Source organism: Dasypus novemcinctus, chromosome 7, assembly GCF_030445035.2.
Source record: "Dasypus novemcinctus isolate mDasNov1 chromosome 7, mDasNov1.1.hap2, whole genome shotgun sequence".
Taxonomy (NCBI): Eukaryota; Metazoa; Chordata; class Mammalia; order Cingulata; family Dasypodidae; genus Dasypus; species Dasypus novemcinctus.
The window spans coordinates 70,459,091-70,475,355 of NC_080679.1; the positions used below are offsets into that span (position 1 = coordinate 70,459,091).

The following is a 16,265-nucleotide window of genomic DNA, read 5'->3' on the forward strand; positions in this document are numbered from 1 at the left end:
ACTTCCAGGAGCTCTCTTTAGGCCTGCCTGTCATTTACCACTTAAAAGCCTTGTTTTATTTTCCCAGGGTGGGATGGAGTTGATGAGTCACAGATAAAAGATTCACTGTCTACAGCTAATGGTTGGGAGGTGGTGTTTCTTCCTTACAGGGTTTGGCCACCTCCCTCCTAGGAATTTGTCCTGACCTGGTGTCAGGGATACTAGAACAAAAAAAGTAGCTCCATCATCCTTGACACTCTACAATTAGATCACCTATTGTTAGCAATGTCCTACTTGAAATCCCTGATGTGACAATACCATAACTTTGTAGTCAGACAGGCCTGGATTGATCTTCCATCTCTGCCATCCACATACCATGTAAGCTTCAGTTCTTTTAATTTAATTTTTCCAGTCTCGGGTTCCTCATCTGTTCAAGAAGGACCAACAACACTTATCTCACAGCACTGTTGGGAGGTCTATTCAGCTAGTTTCTAGAGGCCTCCTACTATGGCACCTGCAATATAATATGCATTAGTTTATCTTGGGAAGGAGTGTTTTATTTATCACAAAGAGCAAGTGAGTGGTCCACAAAATAGATTCGGCCCACAGACATATTTCATTTGGTTGAATGCTGTTTTTGAACATTGTAAAATGTCCAGTTTGCCACAGTTCCCACCACTCCCAACTGTCTCATGCAGCCCACTTCATTCATTAACTGTGGCACTGTACACATTTGGGTTTAAGCCACTTGCCTTATATTATGGAAATAACAATGCTATTCATCCAAGGAGAGCAAAATTCCTGCCTTATTAATTCAGAATGTTAATGTCATTTGTGAATATCATTTTTCACAAAGGAATCCCTTGAGCACATGAATAAAATAAGCAAAACAAATAACCTTTGAAGTCAGGATGGAAATGGAATAGGGAAAAAGACGGAGAGAAAACTGCTATAAAGCATTGTTGTGTTTTCCCTTTTACATACTCTGCTAATCTGCTTCAATCCTTGGAAAGAAAACGATTTCTTTCTCAGTTGTTACTAGTACTGTAATTAGCTTTCAGGATGTTAGACATTGATGCCACAAACATCATTTGCTGTTATAACTTGGGGTAGACGTGGCCCTTAGGATTCCAGTTAAGATCTGAATCATTCTTGCATTGGATTCTAATGGGCTTGCTTACCCTCTTACTGTGCATTTCTTCTGTTGCTTTATCATCTTTATTTCTATTTGGGTAACTGTCTCACATTATTTAGATTTTAAGATTTCATGTATTTCTAACAAAACAGAAAAATCTGATGACATTTTTTGCCAAAAAGCTCACACACGTGGCCAATCTGCCACTGCTGAATAGTAACTGGTCCAAAGAATAAATACCACATATAGAAAAAGAATTTTCCCAATTAGAAAAATCAACTCACTCTAACTAACAAATATGGAGTGATATGCAACTCCCACTAAGGAGTAAAAGAAAGTTAATGCTGTTTTCTTTACTGCTGGACTTAAGCCAGTCCCTTGAAAAAGTCCAGGCTGAATGGATGCCATCACCTGATGGCTCTAAGTATCCCTTCTTTGGAAGCAGCAACTCCATAGGCCTGCTGACTTTGCCACCAGAGGGTGTTGGCTTCCTCCATTAGTGTTTGCTGAGGCCCCATAACATGATAGGCTAAGAACCAGCAAGTTTTTTTTTAAAGATTTATTTATTTATTTTTATTTCTCTCCCCTTCCGTACCCCTGTCCCCCAGCTGTCTCCTCTCTGTGTCCATTCACTGTGTGTTCTTCTGTGTCCATTTGTATTCTTGTCAGTGGCACCACGAATCGGTCTCTTTTTTTGTTGCATCATCTTCTTTTGAAAAGAAAATGGAAATGTTAGGTATCGGTCCCTTTCTGTTTGCCCTGAGGTCCAAGAAAGGTGTTAACTGCTGGCTGGTCCCTAATTCTTGCTACTTTGGATAAAAGGGGCTGCTGAGTAAGTGCTAGCGGCAAATTTTTGTGCTGGGGAAAAAGGGGCTCCCTTAAGCCAGCTGCCAGGTCAAAGGCCAGGGGTATCAATCTCAACTAACTCCCAGGGTTGGCAGAGAACCATAAATGAAAACAGCAAGACACTCAATATTTGGAACTCATAAACTCACTCAAATTAATTTGAGCAAAATGGGAATTTATTTGCACAAGTAACTGGGGACTCTAGAGACACAGTTGGATCCAGGGGTTCTAATGATGCTTTAAGGTGTCTGTGTCCTCCTTTCTGTCTCCTAGTTATGTTTTGGCTTCATTCTCAACTAAACTTCCTTACATGTACCTGGTAGCTCTAACTTCACATTTTCCTTATAGCTAATTATCCCACTAAAATCAAAATTTTAAAAAAGCATTATTTCCAGTAGTTCCAGGTAAAACCCCAGGGAGAGCTCTGATGGGCTTAACATGGGCTAAGCCCATGCCCATCTATAAACCAATCACTGGGGCACACCTGTCATGTCAGGCCTGAATTGTGTGCCTATCCAGAGCACATGGAATGGGTTTTATCACCAGAGAAGGGTAAAGGGACAGTGTATAGCCTCTATTGTCGCTGCAGTTCACTTACAACCCATTGCCAAAGCTAACTTAGAATACCCCCAATGCAGAGATCACTTTGTTCAGTGTCAAGATGCATAAAACCTGCTGATACCTACAGACACCTGCACAAATGGACAGAAAATAGAAACCTACGATATGGCATCAATCCTCTCAATTAGGAATTGCCTTCAGCTACTAGTAACAGAGACTTGAAATCACAATAACTTAAAATAAAAATTTATTTTTTTCTCTGATAAAAATAATCCAGAGAAGACAGTCCTGGGCAGCTATGATATGGCAGCCCTGTAGCTATCAAGAGACCCAGGCACCCTTTATCTTTCCTTAGCACAGAGCTGTCATACTCAAGGTCATTTCATAGTTAGGTGCAAGATAGCCACAGTGGCACCAGCCATCGTTTTCATGTTCCAGCAGCAAGAGGGAGAGAGGGACCAGAGCAAAAGCCTACTCCTCCCAGCTGAATAAACCCTCTTTACGGAGTTTTTCCCCAGATGTTTTACCTTATGAATTCTGCTGACCATTCTTAAACTCAAGGGAAGTTAAATTGGCTAGCAGGTAGGCAACTGGCAAAAATCTGCTATTGATAACAGATGCCCCTCTGACCAATCTTGGCCTTTTAAATCTAAGTCATATAAACAAATCAAAGACCACAGCAGCACTTCTGTCTGTTAAAGAAAACATTCACCAGGATGGACAAACAATACTTGTGTAAAAGCTCACTTTTCGCCCACAACACTAATATGCAATTTTGCAAGATGCCCTATGTCTGAAATTGGACAACGTGGAAGTATAAATATGTTAGGAGTCAGAGACTGGGATCCAAATTCTGACTCTGTGGCCTCAAGCAAGTTACGTAACTTTTGTGAGCCTGACTTTCTCGTCTCTAAAATGGGCTGATAATGGACATGTCTCCCTCATATGGCTCAGCACAAATATAACAATGCCAAAGACAACTATATTTAACGTATATGTAAATGAGTATTATTAATTTTCTCACTTTGCCAAATTACCCATTAAGAATATGTTTTAAGGCTGGTATCTTTAATATGAATATTTAAAAACATTTATTCAAAGGATACTTGGCTTGCTTCTCTGTTCATTATTTTTCTATTATTTGGTTTTAAAAGCAAGTTTTAAAAATGGTTAGAAGTCTCCTATGGGTAGCTAATACATTACCTTAAGCGTTTCAATGCAAATTAACTTTTACACAACCTTGAGTTTCAAAAGCCATTGAACTGGGAGGGAAGTGAATGAGGCTTAGGAGGAGTCTGTTTGCTGCCCTCCCATCTGGGCCTCACAACCAGCTCCATCTGCTCTCACGTGTACTAACACACTTAAGCTACTGTGCTACCAAATACCACCATGTGAAGTTGGTTGTTGTTGTTGTTTTATTCAGGAGAATGTTAAAGTGCATAGAAAGGTGTATATTTCACCTTTATTAGAAAACTTGAGGATTGTTTTAGCATTTCAATTTATTTTGGTACTACAATCCAAGTTTTTCAACAGATTTCATGGTTTTGTTAATCTTTTATTTTGGTCCTGGTATTTCTTTCTCTTTTAATACCACAATTCCCCTTTTCCAGTAGGCTCTTATAAGCCATGTTGAATGATTTGGACTTTGTTTTAGTCAAGGTTCTCCTGAGAAAAAGAACCAACAGGATACCTTATTAAGAGATTTATTGTAAGGCATACACAATTTTGGGGCTCACAAATCCAAATTCCATAGAGCAGGCTGTAAGCTGGAAGCCTGATAAAGGTGATACTGAAGTACTTAGTCCAAATTTCCCAGGAAAAGCTGACTGACTGGAAATTTTAGCAAGAGCCAATGCAGAAGCTGAGGCAGAAATTCTTCTGAACTCTGAAATCCTCATTTCTGGTTTAAGACCTCCAACTGAGGGCGATCTTTCTTTGTTGACCATAGATGCAATCAACTGATTATAGATGCAAATCTCCTCTATGAAATATCTTCACAGTAACAAGCAGGGTAGTGCTTGATCAAACATCTGGACACCATAACCTAGCTAAGGTGATGCATGATACTAACCACCACAGACTTGATTCAACAAGCATATTTATGTCATATGGAGGAGAGCCATTGAAAATTTCAGAGTAGAGAGCAGCAATCTTGAATGACCTCTCTGGGGTGGCTTCACTGTGAAGAGCCAATTGGATGGGAGCAAGAGGAAGGCTGAGAAACCATTTAGAACACTGTAACAAATTTAAAATAGTGGAGAGGATGATGAAAATCTTTACAGTTGTAGAAAAGGGCATAGACTGGCCTAGAAAGGAACTTTGAAAGTAGAATTGACAGGACTTGTTGATAGACTGGATATGGAGGAAAGAGAAAGAACGAAATGTCACAGATGACCCATAGGTTTCTGGGTTAGACAGCTGGGTGGATTATAATGCTTAGTTCTCTGAAACAGTAAACCAGAGTACAAAGGAAGGTTTGAAGGAAAGGTAATGAGTTCTTTCTACGCAGTTTGGTTCACTGTGTCTGTGGCCTTAACATGATGGAGGAGTGAAAGATTGGTGTAGTAGTCAGCCAAAGGGGTGCTGATGCAAAATACCAGAAATTGGTTGGTTTTTATAAAGGGTATTTATTTGGGGTAGGCGCTTACAGATGCCAAGCCATAAAGCATAAGTTACTTCCCTCACCAAAGTCTATTTTCATGTGTTGGAGCAAGATGGCAGCCGACAGCTGCAAGGGTTCAGGCTTCCTGGGTTCCTCCCTTCCAGGGTCTTGCTTCTCCCTGGGTTCAGGGTTCCTCTCTTCCCAGGGCTTGCTTCTTCCTGGGCTCAGGGCTCCTCTCTTCCTGGGGCTTGCTTCTGTTTCCTCTGTGAGCTTACTTTCTGGGGCTCCAGCTTAAGGCTTCAGCATCAAACTCCAACATCAAAACTTCAACATTAAAAACCCTCACCATTGTCCTTTGCCATGCCTTTTATCTGTGAGTCCCCAACCACCAAGGAGTGGGAACTCAATGCCCTAATGATGTGGTTCAATCAAAGCCCTAAATATAATTCAATCATGCCCAGGTACAGACCAGATTACAAACATAATCCAATATCTATTTTTGGAATTCATCACCATATCAAACTGCTACAGTTGGCAAGCCAAACAGGATTCTTAGCCTGCTGCTGCACTGCAGCATGGCATGTAAAATCCAGAATATATCACATCATAAATAATCTTAACCTTTGGGACTAAGAGGGATTAGCAGTTCAATGATTTCACTAACTTAAAAGTTTTTATTTGCTCCCACAATTGACCTCTTCTCTCTAAAGTAGAAGTTTTCTGTGTTTCTAAGTGATGCTTTTTGTACCTACACTGGGTAGCCAAATGAATTCAAGAGAATTTCAGGGCTTGCCACCATTTTTGTGCTCTCTTGCCCCTCTTATTAAAGGTCTGAGCAGAGCTGACACCAACTGTTCATATCATCAATGATTTTCCACTTCAAAATATCAATTTTCAAATGGGATTTTTGAAATTTTTACTCAGAGAATAAATAATCATGGTATATATCCTCATAAAAGGGATAAGGGCTCAAACAAATATTTGAGATGGGGTGAGCCTATTTTTATATTTTATTTAAAAATTAATATTTTAAAAACACTCTAAATTTTTAAAATCTCCTTTACCATGCAGTGTATCTCTTGTCTTAATTTCTGATTATTTTGCTTGGGTAAGGTGGGAGTAGGGAGAAGGTGGGAAACATTAAATCTTATTGGCAGCAATTCTGGAAATGTAAGTCAATAATAAAAGGCCAAAACTGTCTCTCTTTTGTCTTTTTAAAATAAATGACCTTTTTTATGAAGATGGCACCGAAAGCGAAGAAGGAAGCGCCCGCCCCTCCCAAAACCAAAGCCAAAGCAAAAGCTTTAAAAGCCAAGAAGGCAGTACTGAAAGGCATCCACAGCCACACACAAAAAACAAGATCCACACGTCACCCACCTTCTGGCAGCCTAAGACGCTGCATCTCAGGAGACAGCCCAGATATCCTCGGAAAAGTGCCCCCAGGAGAAACAAGCTTGACTCCTGCTATCATCAAGCTTCCCCTGACCACCCAGTCAGCCATGAAGAAGATTGAAGACAACAACACACTGGTGTTCATCGTGGATGTCAAGGCCAGCAAGCACCAGATCAAGCAAGCTGTGAAGAAGCTCTATGACACTGATGTGGCCAAGGTCAACACCCTGATCAGGCCTGATGGAGAGAAGAAGGCATATGTTTGACTTGCTCCTGACTATGATGCTTTGGATGTTACCAACAAAATTGGGATCATCTAAACTGAGTCCAGCTGGCTAATTCTAAATATAGATGTTTCATGACCATAAAAATATAAAATAAAACAAATAATAGCCAACTCACTAATCTTCTCAAAGGTTTTTAAGATAGTTGGACATTTTCAGGCTCAAAGACACATCTGGTTTTAATTTGGTGGTATGTTTATGAGTCCCTTCAAAAATAGAGGATAGGAATACTGATGTTTTCTGGGTACTGTAAGAGTATGATGTGTTTGCCTACTCCCTTGTGCCCCATCCGCCCCATCCATCCAACAGTCAAGTTCCAAGAAGCACACACTGGGCAGGGAGAAAGCAAGAGAAAATCTGGCTTGCAGAAACTTGGCGAACTGATGAAAACAAAGTCTTAGGAATACTATACTCATTTCCAGAGGGTTCATTTTGGATTTGTTGTTCAGAAGGATTTTGTAACAAGTCATAACATACTGACCCCAGCTTCTGACAGCCTTAGTCTTGGTTCTTCTTCCTGGCACTACTCTGTGAGAGGAGTGGAGAGGAGAGCTGCTGTTCTCTGGGACCACTGTGCTAGGAATGTGAAGAAAAAAGACCCTATTTCCATTTTTGGAGCTCACACTATGTAAGAAAGACAGAATTATTAAAATCCAATGACAAAAGACATCCACTGCTGGCCGTGATGGAGTAGCAGGGGCCAGATTTACCCTTTCACCTTAAATACATAAGAAAAAGACAAAATATATGGGACATCAGTTTTTAGGTATTGGACATTAGACAGTACAAAACAGTGGTTCCTGAGAGAAGGGAACAAACAAAGTGATCCCTACAATTGCCCCAGTTTACTTCCTGGGGAGAGTTTCTAGGCCCAAGCACAGGGAAGGGGGAACACAGAGCCCAGTGATCTCAGAACCTGGAGTCCGGGTAGGCCCAGGAGGTTAGAGTTCCCAGAGAAGAGTACCAGAGTGAAGAAAGCTACATAGAGCGGTCATTCCAGAGACCTGCATAGGGCCCTCTTAAGTCATCAGCTTTGTATGGATAACCACATACATGTGGGGAAACTACTGAGGCTGAGGAAAGAACCAGTAGAAAGAAGCAAGTACAGCAATGATCAGAGCTCTTACAGACTGGAAATAATCCATGCTCTTGCCAATCAGAGCAGAAATACATGAGTCGTCAGGTAGCATTCTCAGAATGGTATTGCCTCAGCAGTGGGGCAAACTTAGCCCTAGACTAAAGGCAGCTCTGAACCCACCTAACAAAGCTTAAAAGCAAGCCTCAAAAGAATCAAATTATTTCCAAGCAATCTAAGTGCCCTCCAGAACAAAGCTGAAAAACATTTGAAGACAGGAAAAATTTATATATATATATCATCCAATACCATAATATTCACAATGTCTGGCATCCAATCAAAAATTTCCAGGCATGCAAAGAAGCAAGAAAATTCCACATATAATAATGATAAAAACCAATACAGACTCAAAAATGATACTGGATCATAGGTTTGGTAGACATGAGCATTAAAATAGTTATTTGACTTATATCTTATATGTTCAAGAGGATGGAGGAAAGATTGAGCATGATACACTGTCATGGAAGATGTAAAGAAGACCCAAAGCAAACTTCTAGAAATTAAAACTACAGTTTCTGAGATTAAAAATATAGTAGATGAGAATCACAGTAGGTTAGCCACAGTATATTAAGCAGAAGAAACCTCAGTGACATAGCAAAAGAAACCATCCAAAATGAAACTCAGAGATAAAAAGACTGAGAACAAAAAATGAATAGAGCATCATTCATCAGTTGAGCTGTGGGACAACATCAAAGTGGCTCAATATATGTATAATTGGAGTCTGAGAGGGAGACCGTGGACAGAAAAAACAGTGATGAAGAAAGAGTGGTGTAAATCTTTCCAAATTTAATAAGAAATATAAACTCTACGGAATCATGATCCTCAGTGAACACCAAGCAGAAGAAACACAAAAGAAACCACACCAAGGTATATCATAATCAGATTACTTAAAACCAATAATGAAGAGAAAATCTCAAAAGGAAACAAGGAAAAAAACATTTTGTATCCAAAGAAACAAAATGCAATACAGAAGACATCTTCAAAAAAAAAAAAAAAAACATGGGGAAAAACCCAAAGACATTTTGGTGAGATAGAGAACATTCTACAGGAAGGTATAAAAAAGGAGGGAGTCTGGTTTTACTCCCAGAACACCAGAGAAGACTTCACAGAAAAGGTAGAGAGTCAGCTGGGTGGTAAAGGATGACTAGTTTTCTGGGAGGGAATATTTCATACAGTGCTTTCAAGTTAGAGAGACTTAATTGTAAAAATCCTGGTTTCATCTATCGCTGTATGACCGTAGACAAGGCACTTAACTTACTTCACAGAACTGTTGTGAAGCTATTTGAGATAATGACTTTAGACCCCTAGCCCGGCACAGTAGATGCTTGATTTATAGATGTTCCTCTTATTTTTCCTTCCTAAAATCCTCAGAGAAAGGAGGTGGCAATAGAGTGTGTATTTGGCTCAAAGTTTTCGATCTTTTCTTCTCTAAGAGCAGAGATACTATTGGGTTTAGACTATAGCTAATTACTTTTATTCCTCTTTTTATTTGAGGGGAATCTGGGTACATTTAAAACCAATGGAGATAGGTAATTCTTAGAGGCAGTAGAGCAGTGGTTCTACATTGGAGTGACTCTGCCCCCAGGGGGTATTTGACAATGTCTGGAGACATTTCTGGTTGTCACAATTGTGGCTGAGGTGGGTGCTACTGGCATCTAGTGAGTAGAGGCCAGGAGTACTGCTAAACATCTTATAATGCACAAGATCACCTCCCACAGCAAAGAAATACCCAGCCCAAAATCTCTGCAGTGCTGAGGTTGAGGGTTCTTGCAGTAGAGCAAATGGCTTTGGAATCAAGAAGACCTAGCTTCAGTTTCCAGTGCTACCACTTACCAAAACTGCATGCTTTTGAATGTGTGTGAGAGTTCTTTAATCTATTTAAGCCTCAGTTTCCTCAACCACTAAAAAATGAGGATAATAGTATCCAATTCAAAAAGTTCTTGAGAAAATAAAATAAGACCATAAATGTAAAACATTTAATACAGTTCAACACAATGTAAGCATTCAGTGAAAGTTTGCTCATAACAATAATAACCTGTCAAGCACTTTGAGAACCCCTGTGAATGGCCAAAGGTGATTGATTAGGTATAAGATATTTAAATAGATTCCCTCACAATTTTAGGCTTTTCAGATATTTTAATTTCTACCTGCTAAAACAAATACCATAAATGGGTTGGCTTAAACAAAGAGACACTATTGGCTCATGGTTTTGAGGCTAGGAGATGTCCGAAATCAAGGCCTCAGCAACATGATGCTTATTTGTAATGGCCAAGTGTAAACAACCTAAATAGCCACCAAAAAGGAATTAGCTACATAATTAGAACAGCAATGAAATATTAAGTAGTCATAGAAAATGAAGAAACACTTTGTATAATGATATGGGATTTTTCCCAAGATATATTAAAAATAAAAAGTAAAATGGGGAAACGGACTTTGGCCCAGTGGTTAGGGCGTCCGTCTACCATATGGGAGGTCCGCGGTTCAAACCCCGGGCCTCCTTGACCCGTGTGGAGCTGGCCATGCGCAGTGCTGATGCGCGCAAGGAGTGCCGTGCCACGCAAGGGTGTCCCCCGCGTGGGGGAGCCCCACGCACAAGGAGTGCGCCCGTGAGGAGAGCCGCCCAGCGTGAAAAGAAAGTGCAGCCTGCCCAGGAATGGCGCCGCCCACACTTCCCGTGCCGCTGACGACAACAGAAGCGGACAAAGAAACAAGACGCAGCAAATAGACACCAAGAACAGACAACCAGGGGAGGGGGGGAATTAAATAAATAAATAAAATCTTTAAAAAAAAAAAAAAAGTAAAATGCAGATCAGTGTGTATAGTGTACTACCATTTATACAAGTAGGCAAATATATATATGCATAAAATGTCTCTTGAAGGATATTCAAGAAACTAATAACATCATTTACCTTAGGGAAAGAAATTGTGTGGCTAGGGGACAAGATTTGATAAGCGATTTTACACTGTACCTTTTTTGCCCTTTTGTATCCATTGAGCTATGTGAACATATTTCTTATTCAAAACGTAAATAAAATGTGGAATAAACTGTATGCTCTTGTGTTGAGTCACAAGAAGACTCAACAATGGGGTGTAAATGGAATTAGGAAGGAAGCAGTGTTCCTCAGCACCTGGATACTAGAAGCCCAGGGCTGTATCTCTTAGTGGGGTGGATAGCCAAGCTTTTATCTGTGTAGGCTGGAGGGAGCTTGGGAGCCCTAGTGATACTGAGGAAGAGAGCAATGCATCACAAGTTAGGTTTTAGGGTCAGCATCCACTCTAATGGACCCTTGTGGAGCCTCACACAACAGTCCTACACTGCCCACGCAGATTCTGATTTTAAAAAAAGAGAACCCAAGGATTAGAACCATTAGGTAGAAGTTACAAGGATATAGATTTCAGCTTAATGTAAAGAAGAACATCCTAAAATCAGAAAAATAATAAAACTGACACCTTTTAAAGATACTGAGCCCACCGCCAAAGAGATGATTCAGGCCCCTGGTGACTGTCAGAGCTACCTACATAACCTTTGAGTCTTCTTTATGTATATGGAGAGTGATCAGGTTCAATGCTAACTTCCCCCTTTCTCTTTCACTGAGTGAAGAACAAGTGAAACCAGAAAGATATAGTAGCATTCTCACAGAACTCACCAGGTTTCACTCACTAGTTTTTAGGAATGCTCATATCCTTCTAAATACTAATTTAGTATTTAATACTAAATAGTAGTATACTAATACTAAGCAATACTTTATTTAGTAATACTAAATACTAAGCAATTATCTTGCTGATAGTACATTGTATGTAATCAACTTAAACCTTAGAATTTAGGTTTATGGATAATCCCTTGCTTTACTAATATTATAATAGTTTCATAGTCTCTCAGCTAACTGAATTTATGGGACAAATATATAGTGTGGTAAAAGAGATTCTTTAAGATTGAATTTTTACCTAGAACCAGGCAAGCAATATTCTTATATGGCAATTCTGTCAGGATAAATTAAACAAAGGAAAAGAAGGAATTCTGAGAAATGTATATCCCCCTAAATATTTTATTCAACACAGTGGAAGCAAGAGGAAGAAGAAAGAGTGAGGATAAAGGAAAGAAAGCTGTTTGGGGCACAAATAAACTTGAATCATTTAAAGAATAAATTAGTAGAGTAATTCGAATCAGGGGCAGGTGCTATGAATATAATTTAGTAAATGCTCGGGAACCTGCCAGGGAAGAGAAAAATGTGTTGCTTTTGAGATCATTTCCCAGCAGCTTCATAAAAGAAAACTGATTACAGGAATTTAATAAGTAAAACAGAGCCAGAAATATAGTAATCAAATGAGTTTTTAATTACATTTCATGCAGAAAAAAATTCCAATGTGGGCTCCTGGGATTTAAAAAAAAATAAGTTCTAGAGAAAGGCTTTTGAATCAGGAAAATAACATAAACCCTAATTTCCATAGGAATTACAGTAGTCAGTTTTAATTAAAAGTCTTGATCAGAGCTGGTGCCAAACTCTACTAAATAAAACTGTGGCAGTTGTTGTTACCTCACACTATTGTCTAAATAAAAACATTATACATTCAGTAGAAAACAGGCACCTGCATTTCTTTTTCATGGAAATTAAGGGGATTTTGATCACTGCCTGAGTTATTATGTTGCTACATTTTATCATATGGAATAGATTGGGTTGGTGGTTGCATGTGTGTGTGTGCATTTTGTTTAAGGACCATCCATGTGAAGAGGCACCACGTCAGCCAGGATCAGATGCTCACTATTCATTATGGTATTATTATTTCCAAGCTTTTCAAACCCTTCCACCCCCTCCCCCCCCACACACAACTTGAATCTACTTACATTTTACTCATATTCCTGTAAATGCCAGGCGTAGAGAGTTGGGGGGAGTGGGGGCAGGGGATAAATCAGGTCTAACCTAATAGATGGTATGCATTTCTACTTGGGGTGGGGAGTCACCTTCTGCCATCCTCAACATGAAGAGCTTTTCTTCCTGATGGAAGACATTTCTACTGACCACATATAGGTCACTATATGACCTAAATACAGGTCATGCTAAGAGAAGACTTCTCAGAAAGTGTGCTGGAATTGCAGTGGTTTAGTCAGATGCTCACCCTTTTGTCCCCCTTGTGATGAATGCAACATACCTGCAAGATGTGTACGTGGTATTGGAGGCATAATCTGAGGCCACAGAACCAAAGAAGCTAACAGATCTAAGGCATAAAGTGAGAGCATCACCTTTTCATGGTCAAACGCCCCCCCCCAACCCCATTCTCTTTCTTTTATTCATTGGTTTATCAGGGGAATTAAACTAGCTTATAAGAATTAGGGTAACAAGAGAAAGAAATTTTTTTTCTCTCCCCTTCCCACCCCCCACCTGCCCCAGTTGTCTCTGTGTCCACTCACTGTTGTACTTCTGTGTCTGCTTGTATTCTTGTCAGCAGCACTGGGAATCTGTGTCTCATTTTTGTTGCATCATCTTGCTGCATCAACTCTGTGTGTGCGGCGCCATTCCTGGAGCTGTGCTTTGTTCGCACGGGGCAGCTCTCCTTACAGGGCTCATGTCTTGCGCATAGGGCTGCCCTATGCTGGGGACACCCCTGTGTGGCATGGCACTCATTGCATGCATCAGCACTGCACATAGGCCAGCTCACCACATGGGTCAGGAGGCCCTGGGTTTGAGCCCTGGACCTCCCATGTGGTAGGCGGATGCTCTATCAGTTGAGCCAAACCCGCTTCCCAAGAGAAAGAAATTTTGATTCAGCAGAATTCCAGGGAAGTTGGAAAAGACTGGCTGACAGGGCAGCTCAGAATGAAAGCAGTGAGATAGGACTGGGAAGAAAATTGGACTACTTATCCCATGGGGTGATGATCAGGACTTGGCCTTTGGGACGGGGAGGAGCACGTAGGGGTGAGTCAGTAAGGGAGTCACTTCCCCTATGACAGCCCCTAATCTTTGATAAAGTTAGTAGACATTCAAAATGTTGAGGGTGATTGGATTTCCTGTGAAAGAGAGTGAAGTGGAACTTTTCATTGGGAATGGTGCAGAGCTGAATCAAGAAGGCCAACTGGACTCAAGAAGGAAGTTAAAGAGAAGCAGAAGAAAGTAAGACTTGGAAATCATGGAGAGTTGTTTACAAGGTCTCCAGAGCATGAAATAGGTTTGAGGTCAAGTTTTACCTAAATCTCAAGGGACAGGAAAGTTCCAAGTAACATAAAGAGTCCAGTCAATGAACAATGCCAGAATCTGTGAGAAATCTATGCATACCCAAAGTAGATGGATGACAGGGTAGATGGATAGGAGGAAGGAAAGACGGGTCTAATAAAATTAAATAGGAAAAAAGGAAGGCAGTTCCTGGTGCCAGGCCTCATGCTAATTCAGGGGTTCTTAACCATTTTTGTTCCACGGACCCCTTTATGTCAGGTGAAATGAATACTACTGTAATTTATTTATTGCATACATTCATAAGTGAAGGAAATGCTAGATTTCAGTTAAGGGGCAAAGAAAATAAAGACAATACGTTTATTTTCAATTCAAGTTCACACATCCCCTGAATTTGTTGACAATAGCAATCATACTCAAAGTGACCTCAGAAGTTCATGTCTTCAGTCTCTTTGCATACGCTCTAAAAACTTAAAAATAGCAAAACTGTAAGTTAGTTTGAACTGATTATTGACAAAGACTGAAACCACACAATTTCAAGATGTTTAATGTTATTTTTTGTTTTTTCTTCTTGACTTTTTAGAGCTACCCTTCTACCCTACATCCTTGACAGCTTTCTCTATATACATATCCAATACGGCAGGTTAGTGTCCTGTCTTTTGACTTTATCCTGAGAAAAACAACTGTTTTCTACAGAGCCTTCAATACAAATGGTAAGATTAGCACAAAGGACCCTTAACTTTCTATATAGATTCTTATCTTCCTCCTACAGCAGACAGACTAACTAACAATCATGTGAGGGACATGTATCAGCTGTAAAATTCAGTGTTATTGTGAGGAATAACTGCAATAAAGTATGTAGGGCAGCTGGAGAAATATTTAACACATAGTAGGTGTTCAAAAGTGGAAGCCCCTCCTAGTTCATATGGGAATGCCAGATTTTTACACTTCTTTTGGGATTCTGAGCTTGAGAAATATATCCAAGAAATACAAATGCTTAAAAATCTGTATGTTCTTCTTAGATTCTTCCTATTTGTGAACTGTTATTTTTTAAATCACATATAAATATATTTTAGATATTTGTATAATTTAACCAATTAGAAAACATAATAGAAAAATCTCATTCAAGGCAGCAACCAAAAGGTAACAGTGGTTATCTTTGAGTTGTGGGGTTACAAGCTATCTCTGTTTCCTTTTTTGAAATCCCTTGTTTCTATACTTTCTAAAATTAACAAGCATAATTTAACAAAAATATAAAATAACTACAAGGCAAATAAAAGCATTATTTTAAAACCCAAACAAACTTATGTTTCAAAAGGATAAAGGCAATGTTTCAAAAAGATGAAATTGTCATCAAAATCTTATTTCCTTTTTTATTGAGCTGTCCAGAAAATAAAAAGGCACCCAAAATCTTTGTTGTACGTTTTACTCATATTAATAAACATACTCATACTTATTATTCAATACTTTTTAGTAGATAAATGCTAGACAGATGTTTTTGGTGATCATATTTTACTTGTTAATTGTTTGAAGTCTTTCGTAATAAAATTAAGATTTTAAATAAAGAAAATATAGATATTTATGCATTTAAAATTCCTTTACTTAAAAAAAAAAATCAATGAAGTAGAGAATAATGGAATTTCCCTGTTGGGCAAAGTTAACTCAAAGCTCCTCTAGCCTACATGATATTTACCTGCCATTTAACCTGTGCTTCCTGAATTTGTTCCCTCCGGGAGTTCAGAGGCAAGATCCTAGATGCTGCCCACTACCATCCCCACCCTTGATTAGCCCTCGGAAGTCTGAGCTGGGAAATTGGGCATTTAAATAAAGTGAGATGAGCCATCCTACCTTCAGGGCTCGCATTCCATCACCAAGAGTTATCAGGTTTTGTAAGGCTGGAAGCTTACATCATTTCAGGGCCAGGGACACTTGAAAAAAAATAACATAAACTTAAGCACAAAAGAAAATATTTACAAGAGTCTGGTTCAAGTGAGGACCCTGAAGCCTGAACTTCACTAGCCTCATGGTCCATCCACTTCAGCCACACCCTCATTTCTTCTCACCTCCTCTCTCCTACAACTCCCTTCCACTCTCTCCCACATTTTTTTCCTTTCTATCACGTCTCTTTTCTCATGTTGATCCGCATATTTAGCAGAGCTCCCAAATC

At 39.6% G+C, this 16,265-nt stretch overlaps 1 protein-coding gene across 1 annotated transcript in view; it reads left to right on the forward strand.

The window, feature by feature from the left end:
• Window positions 1–16,265, forward strand: part of PDE11A (phosphodiesterase 11A) — a 482,125-nt gene that overhangs the window by 459,994 nt on the left and 5,866 nt on the right. The window lies entirely within an intron of this gene.